The sequence below is a fragment of the Stegastes partitus genome, unplaced genomic scaffold (genome assembly GCF_000690725.1).
Source record: "Stegastes partitus isolate 25-593 unplaced genomic scaffold, Stegastes_partitus-1.0.2 Scaffold318, whole genome shotgun sequence".
In the NCBI taxonomy this organism is placed as follows: domain Eukaryota; kingdom Metazoa; phylum Chordata; class Actinopteri; family Pomacentridae; genus Stegastes; species Stegastes partitus.
In genome coordinates this window covers 447,555-465,444 of record NW_007578049.1, presented here as the reverse complement: position 1 = coordinate 465,444, position 17,890 = coordinate 447,555, and positions in this window count along the sequence as shown.

Below are 17,890 nucleotides of genomic sequence, written 5' to 3'. Positions count from 1 at the left end.
CCTGACAACATGTTGTGCTTGTGTGTTGGTTTGACATAAGCCGGGCTTTGTTCGTGTTAGCTGGCTCAACAAAACCTAAAACCCCCAACCAGAGACGATGTGAATCAGGACTCTGGTTATCATCACTAACTAGGTCTTGTTCATCAGGCTCTTGGCGCGCTCACATGAAAGCTGGTGTTGTGACACATCATACAACTCTTCTTCCACACTGACGCTGACTGATAGCGTGCCGCCCACTTCAGTCGGAGGAAGACGCCGTTACAACAATATGAAGAATATCAGAATGCATCATGAAAGGAATGATGCAAGAGAGGAATGCTGCGAGTTAATATATTTATTTTAGCAGACACTTTTAACGCCTGTGACGGCTGCTCATGCTGAAGGAAGGCGTTCGGTCGCTGTAATCAGAGATGTGTGATTGTCGTTGCTCCTGCTGATCACGCCGGACTTTACCGACACAAACACTTTCTTGCACCTCATCTTTTCCCACTCACATGCTCCCATGCTTCTTCCCTGTTTACTTTTGTTCGATGTTATGTGTCTATTTGAGTCTGTAATTCCCGTCCCTGACCTGCAGCCGCTGGCCTCATCCACCCCCAAAATACTTCATATTTATTGCTCCGTTCTATCGCTTGATCTCCATCTACTATCCTGTTTTCCCCCCTCATCCCCTCTCTCACTTAACCGGTCGAGGCAGATGGCCGTCCTCCCTGAGCCTGGTTCTGTCGGAGGTTTTGGTTCCTTCCCACCGTCATTAACCGCTTGCTCAGAGGGAGTCCAAAGGCTTGTTGGGTTCTCTGTTTAAACTTGTAAGGTCTATACTGATGACATATGTCCTAAGCTGTGCTATACAAATAAAACTGAATTGTAATGTACATGTGCATTTGTTCCTGCTGGTTCCTGCAAATGAGAACTGGCTCTCAAACATTTCTACCTGGTAAAATAAAGGATGTGTTCTGTACATGAGCAGCAAACTGGTGTCCATGTATGTGCTCAGCTGGTGTCCTTTTACTTTATCGTGGGAATTAAGGAAACATAGATGACTGGATAATAAACTATCGTTCAGCTTGGTTCTATTTAAAAATGACCAAAACCTGAAACAATAATTGGAGGGCGGATTTTTGCTCGCTGGTTAGCATCGCTACCCTGCAGCAAGAAGGTTGCCAGTTCGCGTCCCAGTGAGGACACCCGGGATCTTTCTGTGTGGAGTCTCCATGTTCTCCCCGTGCAGCGTGGGTTCTCTCCAGGTTCTCCAGCTTCCTCCCACAAGGACCAAAAACATGTTGAGGTTAATTGGTGATTCTAAATTGTCCGTAGGTGTTTGGTTGTCTGTCTCTAAGTGTAGCCCTGTGATAAACTGGTGACCTGTGCAGGTGTCCCCCCTGGGATAGACTCCAGCCCCCCACGACCACAGTGAGGATGAAGCAGTGTATAGATGATGGATGGATGGATGGATTTTTGCACATTCTCGCACTATAGTTGACCCTAAATGTAGGACTTCCCCTGAAAAGTGTTGCCTTTGAACGCATAGTGCTGCAGGCCTTTATTATGACTTTCATCAAGACACAAAAACAACTGGAAAAACAATTCAGTAACACATAGAAACTAGTGTAATTTATAGACGGCAAAATTGTGCATTTTCAAGGAAGGTTTGTGGGTATTTTGAAATTCAGGGCCTGTTATTTATCACGACTTGAAGGAGGAGAGCTTTAGGAATGGCTTCAAATCAAAATCCTCACACAGTAGAGAGCAAAAAGTGAACACACTCGCCCCCATTCCACCTCTCCTGTACATTATCTTAATAAACTTCATAGAATAAGATAAATAAAAAAAGTGATGTACTTTGGATTAAAGCAGCATCTGAACGTCTCCCGCTACAACATCTGAATTCCTCTCCATATGGTTGGATGTGGACCCCCGCGGTGGACACAGCGGGAAGCTCAACAGTTTCAACCCCATCACGTCTCGTACCTCCTGAACAAGCCTTAAAAAAAAATCTTTCTCCTGTCCGGTTTGGCATTAAGACAAATCAGTCTCAGGAGTACAGTACGCGAAGCATTTCAATCCTCTTACCCAAGTCTGATGTCTGAAAAGAAACAGACAGTTAAGAAGCTCCAATTAACAAAGTGCACGAGATTAAGGATCGCTGTTGGTAAAGTCCATTAGGGAGCCTCGGGGAGGAATAACAGGTAAATAATATCGTTCCATTTTATAGCTTTATTAGTACAGGAGAAGATGGAGTGCTTCATAAAAGTGGAACAGGAAATGGACAGAGGACGGCAACAGCCAAACAAACACTTATCACATCCTGACATGATAAACCTCTCAGATAGATGCGTGGTGAAAATGGACACTGTGATAAATCTCTGACCGTGTTGCATGAAAACCAAGCAGGGCCTTCGTCTGAAAATGAAGCCGTGCATCACAAAACCTCCTGACTCTGAGCTCGGCGGACGGATTACTGAACAGGCCGAATGGGAAAAGGCCAAAGTGAGTCAGGGGGATATCTGCCAGGAGGCTGCAGATGACCACAAAGAGGTGTAAGAATGAGCAGAAAGACAGAGAATGCAACAAGAAAAACACCTCTTGCATTAACATCCAGCTAGGTGTTGCTCTGGTGGGAAAGGTGCACGTATCTGAGCCCATTTTCCACCACAATCGATCCCCACGCTGAGCGGATGCACACAATACTGTACACGGCAGCCTCCAGCAGATAAAAACCGACTGGGTCTGTCGTGCATGCCGTCACTTTAATAAATGAACTTCTCCAAAAAAAAGCCGCGCTAAAATTCTGATTAAAGTTGGACTGATGTTCCTCAGAAGTTAGTTCAAGCTCCCCCTTTTTTTTTTCCTTTTAAGAAAAAAAAAAAGTTTGACAACGCCTACCTCCGGTAAAGAGGGGCGAGGAGACTGAAGAAGCAAAGGAGACGACAGGAGCAGAATGTGAAGAGACATTAAAACATTTCAAATGAAAGGTGCGTCAGAGGAGCTTGTCAGTGCATTACCGCCAAGATTAAAGGGGTCTCGGTGTCTTCTGTCGGGTTCAAGGGAGACTGCGCGAGGATTTGGCTCAGGCTCTTAAATACCTCTGTCGACTAAGATTCAAACAAACACTTCCACAATAATTACATGTTGACTTTTCTTCGTTTCCAGAGCAGAAGGTAAAACACTTTTTAAAATGAAACTCCTACATTGTCAGCATAAGCACTCAGCGGTGTTTATTCAAGCCGAAACACTATTATTCACTGATTAGGGCGCGCGGCGTGGAAAAATAATAAAATAAAGCTGCAAGCCTTTGGAGTTCAAGAGGAATAAAGTATTTAGTTCAGGTATTAGTTGGGAAATGAACGTGCCATTGGTTGTCATCAGGAAATAGACAGCCATGCCAAAATTGTTTCTTGAAGGTTTCCCGCTGACATTTTTGTGCTCATGTTGCAGTTTTTTTCAGCTCGTTTTATGGCTTAACACACACAAATACCCTTAAAAGTTCCTTACCGAACCTGAAGAAGCTGTCAAGACGCCGTTTCTTTCCTCCTCTCAAACGGAAATCCTCCCTCTGACCGTGACCTGCGACGTTCCTACGGGAATCAATAAAGTAAAACATCATTAAAACTCCAGTTTGAGAATCGGAAAGCTGGAAGAGTTTGTTTTCTCAGAACCAGCCAGTGGCTCGGCTGGAAGCCGTGGACTGCTGGTGTCCTTAATAGCAGTAGCTGTCAGCGCAGACGGGGGTGGCTGAACTCGAGATGTGCCTGTCAGACGTCCAGGCAGCTGCGACCGGCGCCGCCGAATGCAAACACGAGTGTCCATTTGTACGAACTCGGCGGGCTGAGAGGTGACTTGTTGGAGGAAAGCGACGCCGTACCTGTCTTAGGAGAGAAGTTCTTCAAACGCTGACGGCTTTTCAAAGCGCCGAGACCTTTGAAACGGCAGTTTAAAGGAACGAAGCGAACTCTGTGGCCACTTAGCAGCTCGTACCAGAACCTTCAGCCGCTACAAAGCCTGACTGAGCTTCGTTTGATGATGACGTGATGCTGCTGAAATTTCAATGCAAGTTAATAATCAGCAATTTCCCTGAGGTTTCCACCAAAGGGATCAATAAAGTTCTATTCTATTCTATTTTAGTTAGTATTTTCTTTATTTGTTTTATTCCCTTTTTGCACTGTTTGGAAATGAGATTTATTTATTTCTACTCTTTCTATCTCTCTCTAAACATTCATATATATGTTTCTACTTCTTGTGTGTTTTATTCTTTATTCTTATTTGTCTTATTACTCTTGTTTCGGTGTGGAACAGCTACACATTTCACTGCGCGTTACACCGCGTATAACTGTGTTTGTGACCAATAAAAGACCCTGAATCCATGAATCCTTGAGCGGATATTTGTCAAAAAGGTGAATTTCTCTCAAATCAACAATCAAACATGCCTCGTCTCCTAGAAACTGCATTTACTAAATCAAATTGTGTTTCAAATCGTGTTTCAGTGGCACCGTTTGCGTGGATTTTTCTAGTGCCAGATTTAACTGAGTCTGATCCGGTCAACAAAACCTCTGATTAAACGCAAAATGTCAAGTCTCTGCCTCAAACCAGACCACCATCTTTCTCTAACCGAGTCCCATGAGAGCTTAAAACTTCATTTGCTAAATGAAATTGTGTTCCGAATCATGTTTCAGTGGCAGTGTTTGCGTGGATTTTTTAAATGAACAAAGGGCCAGATTTAAGTCAGACTCAACAAAACGTTTCTGGTTAAGGAAAGAGTTTGAATAAATGCCCTATGCTCCGACGTGCAACTGGAATTTCGTTGTTTGTAAGGATACGTATGCATAACGACAATAAAAAAAGATTCTGATATTTCTGGTTGACTGTTTCTGCGTCTCTTTCTCCCGTGATCTTTTTCCCGTGAGTGCTTGAGCACATCGTACTAAACGCCGCCAATGCACAGCATGTGTAGACAGCTGGATTGATGAAAACAGGAGCGAATCTGTTCCGTCAGACGCCGCCGAGACAGATGAGTGACAAACGAAACGCTTTACCGTTCAGACGCGTTGATAGAAGTCGGTGCGGAGCAGGTCAGCCGAGCAGCTGTTTGATAGGAGCAGCGATCAGTTTCCGTTTATGAAAGACGAATGACGAATGAATATTTATCAGGACGGGATGGAGGAATTAGCCACTTCCAGCTTCCAGCACATTCTGAAGACGTCGTCCTGCTACATATGGACGCTTCGACACTGAAACCTGTTCATCTTTCATTCTTTTAATATTTTGCACTCAAATGCTTCTAATTTGAGCTGTTGGGTGGCATTCGGGTTGGAAAACATAAATCATTTCTGCTCCTGTTGGTGGATAGAAACTCCAACAACAACTCACTAAACGCTTTAATGAGTAATTCCAGACGTCAAGGTTCCCCAACAAATGGACATATCTTCACCACCGCAGCGACAACAATACCTCCGAGTGATGCTAAGCTACTTAATGTAAACTCTGATACCTGTGCTCTTTTTAGTTGACCGGTGCAAGGACATACGACGACGACGACAAAAAAAAAAGAGAGAGAATTAGCTGGAGAAGAAAGAAAAAGACTGAAACAGAAATGGCTGAAAATTGATTTCAAGTTCTGTCAGAAGCAAACAGAGCACAATAAAAAAAAAAAAAAAAGAACAACAACAACCACATCTCTTCCCCGACTGCCTTGAGAAAACAAAACTGTGCCATTAAAAAATATAATAGGATTATCGTTTCTGTTTGTTTGTCACGGTGGATCAAGAAAATTACAGTTAAGAGAAGAGCTTAGAGCCACATTGTTATCACCACTTCAGAAACACGAGGCGCAGACACGGGCCATTTGCATATTCATTTACTGCTTTTGAAATTCACCTTTTTAATTAGTCTCCGTGTAACAATCACTTAATATCTGCAAACACCTTGACACAGCGAGCCGCCGCAAACAAACGTCCTCAGCTGCCGAGCACTTAACACGGGGATCATCAAACAGCGGGGAAGTTACACGGGCTGATGTGTGTCGGAGTGATGTCTGAGTGGGAGGAAAGAGGAATAAGAAAGAAGAAAAAAAAAGAAAAGAAATGAGATGAAGGCTAACAGTCACTCTCAAGGTTGTGGGAGCTGCGCTTGTTTGTTTTGCTGCTAGTGTGAAGGAACAAAAACAAACAAAGGAACGAGACAAAAGCTTCAGGAGAGGAAGTAGCAGCGGCAGCACTGATTTAGATCTTGTTGTTGTTGTTGTTTTGTTTGTTTCGGGGGAGGACGAGTCCTCTGCTGCCACCACGCTGGACCGTCCCTGCCTCCTGCTTCCCTTCTCTTGTCATAATTATGTGGAGGAACCACGGGGGCGGATCGGGCGCCTGATGGAGGGAACTGAACGTGGCGGGTCGAGGCCTCGGGTTGGGAAAAGGCTGTTTCTAATTATGTGACAGGAGGAGTTTGCTTTTGCTTGATTTTTGTAGTGAAAAGCCGGTTTCTTTGCAGCCGCCTGCAGGCGACAACAAATAAAAAAAAAGAACACATCTACAGGTGTGAGAGTGACAGATATTGTATGATCCCACTTATAATGGAATATGGATGGAATGTCCATCCTGGGGTTGTGTTGTGGTGGCAGATCCATCAAAGAAAAAAATAGAATAAAGTGAAAATTTTAAATCCGAGGTTCCAATAACTAGCGGTGGAAGAAGGGTTTATATCCTTGAGTAAAAATATTACATGGTAAAAGTACTCTGCTATAAGTAAAAGTAGGTAAAGATTATCAAGAAAATGTGCTTAAAATATTAAAAGTAATGACATATCTGTGTCCCCTGGGTCAGCCTGTGTTCAGAGTTTAAGATCTGTAAATTATTTGAGTTGATATTTAAGCATTTTTCACCCTCAAAAAACAACAAAAACAAAAACATCTTACCTGGGAAGTCATTTTAAGGATTCAGTATCTCCAGAAATGTGACTCCTACAGCCACGAAGCTCAGTGAGGATGTACGCTAAATTATTTCCTGAATGATTTTCTAGCTCCAGCAGAGGCCAGATTCTGAATTATCGGCTCCTGAAAATGGAAAAAAAAGGACAAAGTTTCATGTTTTAAAAAAAATTCAACATCAGGAATCGTGAGAATTTCTCAAAATTCAGTCAAAATGTTGAATATATTAAAAGCTTTGATATAAACATGTCCCCTGGGTCAGTCTGTGTCATTTCAAATCGCAGTTCAGCATCTCAAATTTTATTCAAAGTTGAAGATCTGTAAATTATTTGAGTTGATATTTGAGAAGTTTAGTATTTTCACCCTCAAAAAAAGAACTAAAACAAAAACATCTTACCTGGGAAATCATTTGAAGGATTCGATATCTCCAGAAATACGACTCCCACAGCCATGAAGCTCAGTGAGGATGAACACTGAATTATTTCCTGAATGATTTTCTAGCTCCAGCAGAGGCCAGATTCTGAATAATCGGCTCCTGAAAATGGAAAAAAAAGGACAAAATGTCACCACTTAAAAAAAAAAAAACCAAGATAGAGAATCGTGGGAATTTCTCAAACTTCAGCCAGAACCTCATTATTGGTCCCAATTAGCACAATTTTTAAGTCTGAACAAAGTCTGAGAAAGTGCAGCAACATATTTCCTTAAATGTGTGTGAACCGACACCATCATGTGACCATCACACTGTTAAACATTACAGCATCACATTACTGTGACTCATGCATTAAGGTTAGTTTTATGGTTGTAGTTGGTTGAGGTGGAGCTAATTTTGAAGCACTTTGTACCCAGCTGCAGCTAATAATGATTGTTTATTAATTTACTAATTATATTTCCCTGTGACTGGTTGTTTAGTTGTGAAAATATTTGGCAAAAGTCCTCTAAAAGATGAAAAAGCTGCTGTTTCGGCTGCATTTCTGAGTAACGTACAAGAAAGTTAAAAGTTCTTTGTAGTGTGTGTAAAAATCTTCATTTGTAAAGTAGAAATATAGTGAAATAAAATGTTGTAGTAAATACTTTAAATGTGCCTTTACTTGAGTAAATGTACTGAGTTACATTTCAACACTGATCAATCTAGTAAATTACCTCCAAAAGATGAATAACAGAAGTCGTATGGATGCTCTCAGAAGCTCGTAAACGTCACCGCTTCTCTTTTTTTCTTGAATGCGTCTGTACCATTAGCTCAGAGGCGTCGCCCTGCGTTCTCCACACCTGCTCTTCTTCCTGTTCATAATGAACTGTGAGTGTTAATTTCACCTCAAAGCAATCCTTTAAAAACTCTTTACATTCTTTACCTCTAATAGGAACGTCATTAAGGTTGTTTGCTTCCACGTTCTCTCACTCACACTTCCTTACATACCTCCTCTGTGTTTAATCCCCACTCGTTATTTTTGCGTTTTATACAGGATGAGAGCATTAAGATCTCTGGGAGGTGATGGGAGACACTGAAAATCAAATGATGGGGTGTTTAAGATGATAGAAATCATCGTTTCTTCAGCAAACATAGATGAAAAGGGCCTGAGCTGTTGTTTTAAAACTGATTTTTGTTCACCAAGTGTGCATGAAACCTTTGATTAGAATGAGTTTACACAGTATAAATAAAAAAATAGGCCATTTTTTGCTCATGCATTCGTGGAATCTTACTAGTTAAGGCTGAATGGGAGCCTTAGATTTGTTGATTTTACGAATATTTTAACCTGTTTTCTTGATATTTAATTTGCTCAAGCTTAGTTTGTAAAAGAAATAATGCATTAAAAAGGCAACACAGACTTGTTGCCTGCACACAAAATCCCTGAAAAGCACAAAATCAGAAGAAAAACAAGTAATCTGTGAGGTGACAAAGTGCTGCTGGCCAACGAGCATATATCTGTCAAAGCCATCAGAAATGTGCTGATGCCTCCAGCGGTCGGACAGCCCTGCTTAGTTCTCCGTAATAAATTATATTGGCACGGCGGCAGCGTAAATCATCGTTCTTTTTACAGTAACGTCCACAATCTACTGTTTTATTGTTGAAAATATTGTGTGGATTTAGTCTCTTTATTGATGCTTTGAGTTACAGCAGTTAGAATAATTAAATAAACCTAATTACAGGATGTATGTTTTTATGATCTCTTGGATAATCATTAAAGTTTAGCATCAAGTTCTGTCATAAACAATCCTGAGGTGAAAGGTTGAGGCGCTCTCTGAATAAAAGACATTAATTCATCTGAGTGGGAGGACATGCAGAGTGTCGAGAGCGTTAAACCTCATTTCACTTCCCGGAAACTGACAGCTGCCAGTCAGGCCTCTCTGATGTCTCGTCGTGCCGCAGTGCAGCTCTGAGTGTTTCCCCCATCACAGACGTGCAGCTAATCAACGGAGTCGCTCTCGATTTCATCACCGGTTTGAACAAAGCAGCTTAATGCAGGGGCGTCCAGTCCTGGTCCTCGAGGGCCACAGTCCTGCATGTTTTAGATGTTTCCCTCTTCCCTCCAACACACCTGATTCAAATGATTAGGATGGTTATCAGCCTTCTGCAGAGCTCGATGATGAGCTGATCATTTGAATCAGGTGTGTTGGAAGAAGGAAACATCTAAAACATGCAGGACTGTGGCCCTCGAGTACGGTGGCCCAGAAGTGTCACAACAAAACAAAAACCACAACACAACACAATAAGCCACAACACAACCAAATTACCCACAACACTACAAAATTAACCACAACACGACAAAGTTAACCACAACACGACAAAATTAACCACAACACTACAAAATTAACAACGGCTGCAATGGAAGTTGTTGTTTTTTTTAACCTAGAAGTTATACTGTGAAGTGCGCAACGCCACACGAAGTGGGCAGAAGCCAGAGATTGTTGGAAACAACTCGAAAGTAAGTAAAATACTGATAGTAAATACTGTTTACTAATAGCACATACTGAGATTCATGGACACTCTTTACTATCAGTATTTTACTTACTTTCGAATTGTTTCCAACAATCTCTGGCTTCGTGTTGCGCACTTCACAGTATAACTTCTAGGTTAAAAAAAAACAACTTCCGTTGCAGCTGTTGTGTTGTGTTGCGGCTTATTTTGTTGTGTTGCGGCTTTTATTTTGTTGTGACACTTCTGGGCCACCGTACTCGAGGACCAGGATTGGACACCCTTGGTTTAATGCTGCTGAACTCTTTGCACATTGATGCTCGGAGCTAAACTGACAAAGAGTTCATACGAAACGCTGAAAACTTTCCTCATAAAGGCCACAAATTGAACACATTTTTTCCCAGAACTGACAAACTGTGAGCGGTAATGAATGAATTCACAGTCACCAGGTTCGATCTCTCTCTTGGAGCTAATTAATACCAACAAAAAACATATCAAAGGATTCAGTCGAGCACCAGGCGGGTAAAACAAACCCAGAGTTTTAAAAAAAAAGAAAGAAATCCAATTGATATTTCTTTAAAAACGTTGAAACAAGTAAGACATCATCCTCCCACCACTTTGTGCCTTTAAATAATTCAAATAAAAAAAAAAAAAAGAACTGCTTTTGAGCTCCTCTTTCATTTCCATCACTCACGCAGATGGCGGCTTGGCTCCTCTGACTGGCAGTTAGACTCAGATGACATGACAGATGTTATTTCATTTCTCTGTTTCTTGTTTTTCTCTGTTTGGACAGAGAATAATAATTGGATCTATTGAACGGAACTCTCGGCTGTGTTTTAGCTCCGTTTTGTTTGCTGATTTTTTCTTTTTTTTTTTGCATGACGAACGCTGCGAAATGGACAACAAGCAACTTAAACGTTTAAACAACTCGCAATTTAATATTTCCACCGCTCCACTGCTGCACCTGAAGGATTAATAGGACTCGATCGTCGGCCCAGAATCTCACATACATTGATTTATTATCGAACCAGATCCTCCTGTAAAACTTTTCCTCCCTCAGCTGTCAGAGAGCAAATCCACTGCACGCTACCGTTTTTTTTTTTTCTTTTTTTTGTGGAGGGGACATCCCTGCAGCAACTGGCAGAGCACAACTACACTGTGTAACCAAACCTGTTTTATTCTTAGGGTCGGTACGTAGCACTCCCTGACACATTTGATGTGTTTGCATGTCTCGGTGTGATGTGTGTGTACATAAATAACACAACTCTGAATGTGCAGTACGGAGGGCTGGGTGGTGGTGGTGGTGGTGGTGGTGGATGGGGAGGAGGAGGTGGAGGAGGAGGGTGGGCATGTGGATGTTCTTTCTGCAGCGCTGTCTTGTTGCCGCATTTCTTGCTGACAGGTCTGATCAGAAAGTGATGACAGCCTATGATTGTCAAAACGCCTGTCGCTGAGTGGCAGATCGGCTTTGGCTCTGCCTTATTTCCCACTTCCCTTCCCCCTGGTTTTGTCACATCTCTTTCCCAGCAGTGGGGTTTGGCTTAACTCAGAGTGAAGGTAAGAAGAGACGGCGCGCAGGCAGCATGAGGAACTCAATCTCGGTGTGTTGTGTTAGGGCCATTGTAGATGTCATGCGTTAATACTCCCACGGCGCCTGGAGAAGCGAGCCAGATAGTGACAGTGTGGGAGTTAAACCAGGAGTTGGAGAGCCTGAGTTTTGGTGAGTGTCTTGACAAACAAAGCCGAGCCGCTCTTTGCATTGTGAGCCGGACAGGTGTGACAAGAGCAGTACGTGTAGCTTCTCCCAGAAGAACACCTGAGGCTTCAAGCTCCGCGGATTTCACAATAAAAGTCATTTTTAGTTGTCAGATTGAGTGATTTTTTTTTTTTGTATTTTCCTGCGATCTGAAAGTCGTTGATTTAGTTTTCTGAATTAGTCGACCTCTATATTTCTGGAATGTTGATGTCAAAGGTCAAGTGACGAGAGTTCAACAACGGTGCCAATGAGGCTCTTATGGTTCATCTGACAAAGAAAAGACTCATCAAATGGCATATTACTGCTATTTCAGGGGTATAAAGGGTTGAACAACAAATTGAGAAACTGAATTAACTCACTGTGGCTTCATTTATCCGCTGTGGAGAGCTTCATGTACAGATATGCTGCAAACATACTCCACACTCTTGAATGGACGTAATCTGAAAACACACTAGACAGCAAACTGCAGCGTTACTAACAGAGTCGAAACTACCTGCTGGTGCCAGAGTCAGAAAACTGGACTCACCAGAGCAGATTCTCAGATCCAGGATCAGAGACAAAAATGAGCTCATCAAGCATGTCGTAAACACACCATCCGTTTAGCTGCGTTATCTAAACTGTCTACACTAAAGTAGTCAACCCTGTCTCCAAGAAACTCTGTTTATGTCCGACTATGTCGTAACAGCAAATAGCTTCACTGTGAAGCTCACTCCGGATTCTGCAGCTCATTTAAAAGTCCCATATGGTAAAAAACCTATTTTCATTGTGGTTTGTGCATCTTAAAAACTTGGACGTGTTAAATAAAAGCTGTTAAGACGCTTCCTTCATTTACATATTTTTCTGTTTCTGTTGTCACACAGCGAGCATGAAGTAGTGACTGAGAAGCAGCCCGACAACACGACATGTTCACTGGCAGAGACGTCGCGGCCGTTTCCAAGCTGCCGCTCTGCTTTATGACTGGTTTTATAGCTGCTACGTTGTCTGACTAACTTAAACACGGAAAACAACGGCTGTGGTGTGAATTCGATGATATTTTCATGACAAATGTGATTAAAAGTTCGAGTTTCGTTATCGGCTTCTACAACCGTCTTTGAGCTGTCTGGGGACAAGTGAGGTTTTTATTAATTTGCTGGAAAAAGCTGCACGATAAGAGACCTTTAAAGCCAAAGTGATGGACCTACTGATGCTCTAAAGTTGTGAATTTGTTGTCTGCACGCTTCCTTTTCACTATTAAAGGAATTAAAAGCCATGAAACCGTGAATGCAAACCACATTATTTACAGCACCCGCCGCCTCAGGAGGTCCCTCACACCCCGGCCACCCCCTCGTCAAACTTCTACCCTCAGGGAGGCGTTTCAGGGCAATAAAGACAAACAGAAAAAGCAGTTTTTACCTGTCGTTGCCCTGAACGCTGCACATTCCCACTAACCATTCTTCTTGAACGCGGTTGTTTTTATATTTTTTATTCTATATTGGTTTTTTTTTATTCTTCATCTCTTTAGTTGTGTAAATACCCCCTCCCCCATGTCTTGTGCACTTTTTGTTTCCTGATGTTTTGCGCTGCCCACGACAGCTGCTAACTGGAATTTCGTTGCGCTTAAAGAGAGATTCTGATTCTGGTCTTCTGATTATGTACAGTGCTGAAGATTTTACAGTCCAAGATCAGAGTTAGCAATCAGCCTTTGTAGCACAACATACTCGTCTCTCAATGGTCCCAGATCAGATCTACCCAGTTTGTAGGAAGCCCAGTTTGTAAAAGCAGCTGTTTGGGTGTGTTTGGCTCATCACACTAACTCCTCTTATTAATGCAGTTTAGCGCAAAGTCCACACTTGTCAGCGTCTCGGCGCTCGTCCGCCGCCCCCCTGTCATCTCTCTGTCACTCTCACTCCTACTGCGATCATCATCGTCGGATAACCGTTAATTAAAGACATGTCAAACTCACGCTAATGAAAGCGACTTCATTGGAGGCGAGGAAATAAAACAGTGATACGTGCGGCGCCTTTTAGAGAGAGAGACGGAGAGCGACGCCTGCTCCGACTTTGCAGGAAGTTGGTGGTGTTGTGGATCCAGGACACGGCTAACCCTCAGTGGAGACGTTAGGCACGGCGAAAGTGACAGGCCAACATCCATCCGCCTCCTCATCTTGTCTATTTATATGTATATTCATATTCATGAGCTATTGGACCATGCGCTGTTGGCGATGCATTTAGCTTTATTGGAAAAACTGAATCTCAGTCCTCCCCCCTGGCAACTGACAGAGAAAGATTGCAGTGCCCAAGTGACAAAGGACTGGCAGGGCCTGGTACTAAATCATCGTATTGACGTGGGCAATGAAAGCAGAATCTCATCTGTGGACTTGCAAAAAAAAAAGACTCCACTCGTCACTTTGGGCATTAAGTGGATTGTTGGTTCTTCTATGAACACATCTCCCCCCAAAAAAGGTGGAAGACAAGAGAGAGGAACACCGACGACGTGATCATTTATTACGACTCCTCTTTGCTTTGAGACTCTTTCAAACTTTCACTTCTTTGACTCGGCAGACGGGAGCTCTCCGGTTCGAGAGCAGAGCGCGCATGCATCAGATGGGATGGCAGTTAACCTTTAAGTCAGCTAATAATTCTAAAAACACGGCAAAAAGTAAGACTAAGACCGGAATAAAAGGCGACCTCGCTCGTGCAACACAGAGGGGTCGGGTTCTTTCAGTTAAGATGAGATTTCAAGAAGACACTAATTCAATCGCACAAAGTCAAGAGAACAGCAGAAAAAATAACCAAATATTGCAGCTGCATTAAACAAAAGTACTTAAATATTGTGCAGTGACATTTGGAAACGATTCAACTTCGGCAAAACTAATTCTTTATTAGTTGGAAACAATACAAGGTGCAGCGGTGCAGAATGAGAAGTGGCACCTTAAAAAACAACCTGGTGTTGTGTTCAGTTTTTCTGATCACAGGAAATCAACAAGACATGATATATTGGAGTAAAATCCCACAGAGTGATGAATATTAATGCCACAGCCGCACGTGGATGAAGTTTTCTCCGCTATCAGAGCTAATTGACCGCAGTGTCTGCAGCGTAATCGACCGCACGCATGAGGGAATAGCGCCTCGGTACCACAAAAAAACCCACCAAATGCAACACAACACGGCGAGGTTTTGAACATTTAGACGTCACGTAGCCACAGGCTGCAGGACTTGATCGTTACTGACACACGGCCTGCTGCGTGTCCAAGTCCGAGTGATTCATTAAAGCGCCAGAGGGCACAGGTGGAAAGAAAAGCTCCATTGTCTTAATAAAAAAAAAGCCCCAAGCGTTCACACCTCAACATCAGCGCAAAACCTCCGTCTGGCCTTGAAAATCTTACATTTACATTAAAGCTAATTTTGAAGATTTTTTTTATTTACATGCAGAACAAGCAGATTTTTTTTATTTATTCCTCAAAAAATACGACTTCGCAGCTCATTACTTAAAAGAGACTTCTCCACTTCTTCTTATTGATTTGCGGCTCCTCTCCTCTTCCTCCTCCTCCCCGCCCGGCCCCTCTTGCACTTCCCTCCTCAGTTCTTCTTGGAGCCGCTGACAGTCGCGGCTGCACATATAGACACTGCTGCCTTTGCATAATGCGGATGCGCCTTCTGTAGGTCGAGTGAAGCTCCTTCGACATGTGTCAGAAGCTTGCCGTGTAGGCTTGGACTAATGATGGCACAGCGGCCAGCCCACTGCCCCTCAGCATATGCCCACTAAGTGTGTGTTTCGGCGTGTGTGTGTGTGTGTGTGTGTGTGTGTGCGCGGGGGGTGGCAGGGTTCGTCATGCTGATTAAAAGCAAACCCCCCCCTCACAAAGCCCCTCAGAAAAAGACAGCAGGGAACATGAACCACTGTCAGGTTGGCCCAGATGAGGACACAGGATCCGTGTCACCTGAATTTACCGGCCTAATATGACAGCCAAGTTGTGATCCCTTGTCTGGGACGTGTCACGTTTGCAGAGTTTGGGCTTATTCTCATGCAAATGATGTCAGGTTTGGACAGAATGTGAATGAGACTCGTCACACTGTCCGAGGCTCTAAACTCGAGCGCGTGACAGCGGTTCCTTGCACACCTCCAGATGAAATAAATACGACATTTGACATTCAAACCTGGCAACCGAAGCCCAAGAATAGTTCAAAATAATGAGGAAATTTGCGGGAGGGAACCACAGCACCGTGAGTGTAACCTATTTACTGTTTCTGAGGCGCTAAATAGCGCATGTTCAGACTCCAGCAGGAACAAGACAACAGAGCCGGCCATTAAACATGCAGATATGTGCACTCCGCTGCCCCGAGACCTCGCTCGGAAAACGTCTGGACGGATAATCCTTTTATTCACAGGAGCTGATTCTGAATGAGAAGACATAAAAATAAAAATATAGACTCAGAAAAAGTGGGAAAAAAACTGAATCAAACTTTTACTGGTGATAAAAAAATGAATGAAAATTGAGGACCAAAGAAGAAGAAAGCATGTTAATGAAACGCTTCCAATTAAATAATCTATAGGATAGTGAAATGACACAAGGCCCCCCATAAAGACACACCTATACGTCTCAATATTTCAGATCTACTTTGACACGACAGTGACGGTGCAGCACACCTGTGGGCTTTTCCAGCGCTTGGAATAAAAAAAAAAAAAAAAGAGCCTTTGATAGATCCTAAAAGACACTCCATCCATTCAGAACGGTGGCAGCCGTCATTATTCTCAAAAGAATCGACTTTGTCACTTCTCCATTCTTCAAGAGCCTCTCCCTCGGCCTGATGAATTATGTCGTCTGTATCTTCCAAAACAAGGCTCATTCCTGACAGGTACACAACACTTTACACGACGCTTCTGACTGCCGGCGGATCTCAGCGGGGACAGACGTGTCAACAAGCAATCAGATCCAACTCTCTGTCCATGATGAGACGTCTCGGGTGATTTTAAACCTTCAGCTTCTCTTCAAATCCGGCATCCGCGCTTACTGTTGTTTTACAAAAAGAGGAAAAAAAATTTTTAAGGTGCTATATTGTTTGGCTGTCAGGACGACTGCGGCGCAAAGAAATGAGTCTGACACCTTCAGGTGTGTTTGTTTGTTATTTGAGGAATACGTGGGTTCAGTTTAGGCACCTCAGAACCTTTTGGCACCGTTAAAGCCGCCGTTTGACATTGAAAATTCTTTAACATGCTTAAACACTAAATAATATTCTGAGGGATGCAATCGACAATAAGAAATGATTAGAAAAAAAGAAGGCTGATAAATGTCTGACTGGACTCGTCTGGGTGACACCAGAAGAGACAGGAGTTTTATTTTCTGATTTATAACTGCATTGCTATCAAATAGAAAGAAAAAAATAAGATCCAAAACTAGCAAACTAGCACCAGAATTGTTTTCTTATTAATGCTCGAAACTGATTAACAATCAATAGTCGTTAGCTGCATGCTATAAATGGGGAAGCGCCTCCGGTTTTGTTGCGATTTTCCCCCGTTTTTGTTAAAACTCTCGTCTTTTTTGTAATGTTCAATCTTTGTAATCGACTTGAGCTGCTCACGGCGGTCACCTTTAATGATTGGCACACTAACATTTGTAAGTTTTATGAGTAGAAACAGAGCAGATTCTTCTATGCGTGCGTTTAAAGTCACAAAAGTCACATAAAGTTGGCTGAAAATATCATTTGTTTGATTCAAAAAACACGACGACCAGTTGAGTTCATTTTTCTTCACTGTGTTCCCCAGCACAGAAACATGGTTCTGGCCTTTCAGAAGCAGCTTTTTGTCCGTTTGCCAGTCTCGTCACTGGACTGACGTTCCTCCAGATTTCCCTCCTTGCAGACAGCGTGTGCTCTGAAGTCGAGGTGTTGCCGTTCGGCGCTGCGATCAGGCGGAAGGTTGCCCGGAAAGCAGCGAGAAGGGGGGACGAGGTTAATTCACCGAATCCGCGCTGTCGGCATGAGTACACGTGTACGCATGTCAGACGGATTCAGACGCCGCCTGCCTGCGCTGCCGTGTGCATCCTGCTGACATGTAATACTTCATGGACGTACAGATGTTCCCACTCAGCACCAGAACGGCTTACAGCCAGTCGCTCCGTTCTGATTATTATTAATGGATAACAGGCTGCGTCACGGCGCCTCTTGTCATAAACAGCCTTTTGTTTAACATCAGATTTGCGCTGCTGTCTTGCGAGCCTCTGTTCGCCTGATAATGGTGATGACATGGAGCCAATTTATTTTGTGTGTGTAGTTTTTTTTTTTTTTTAAAAAGCAAACAAGAGTCACGCGAGAACAAACAAAACATC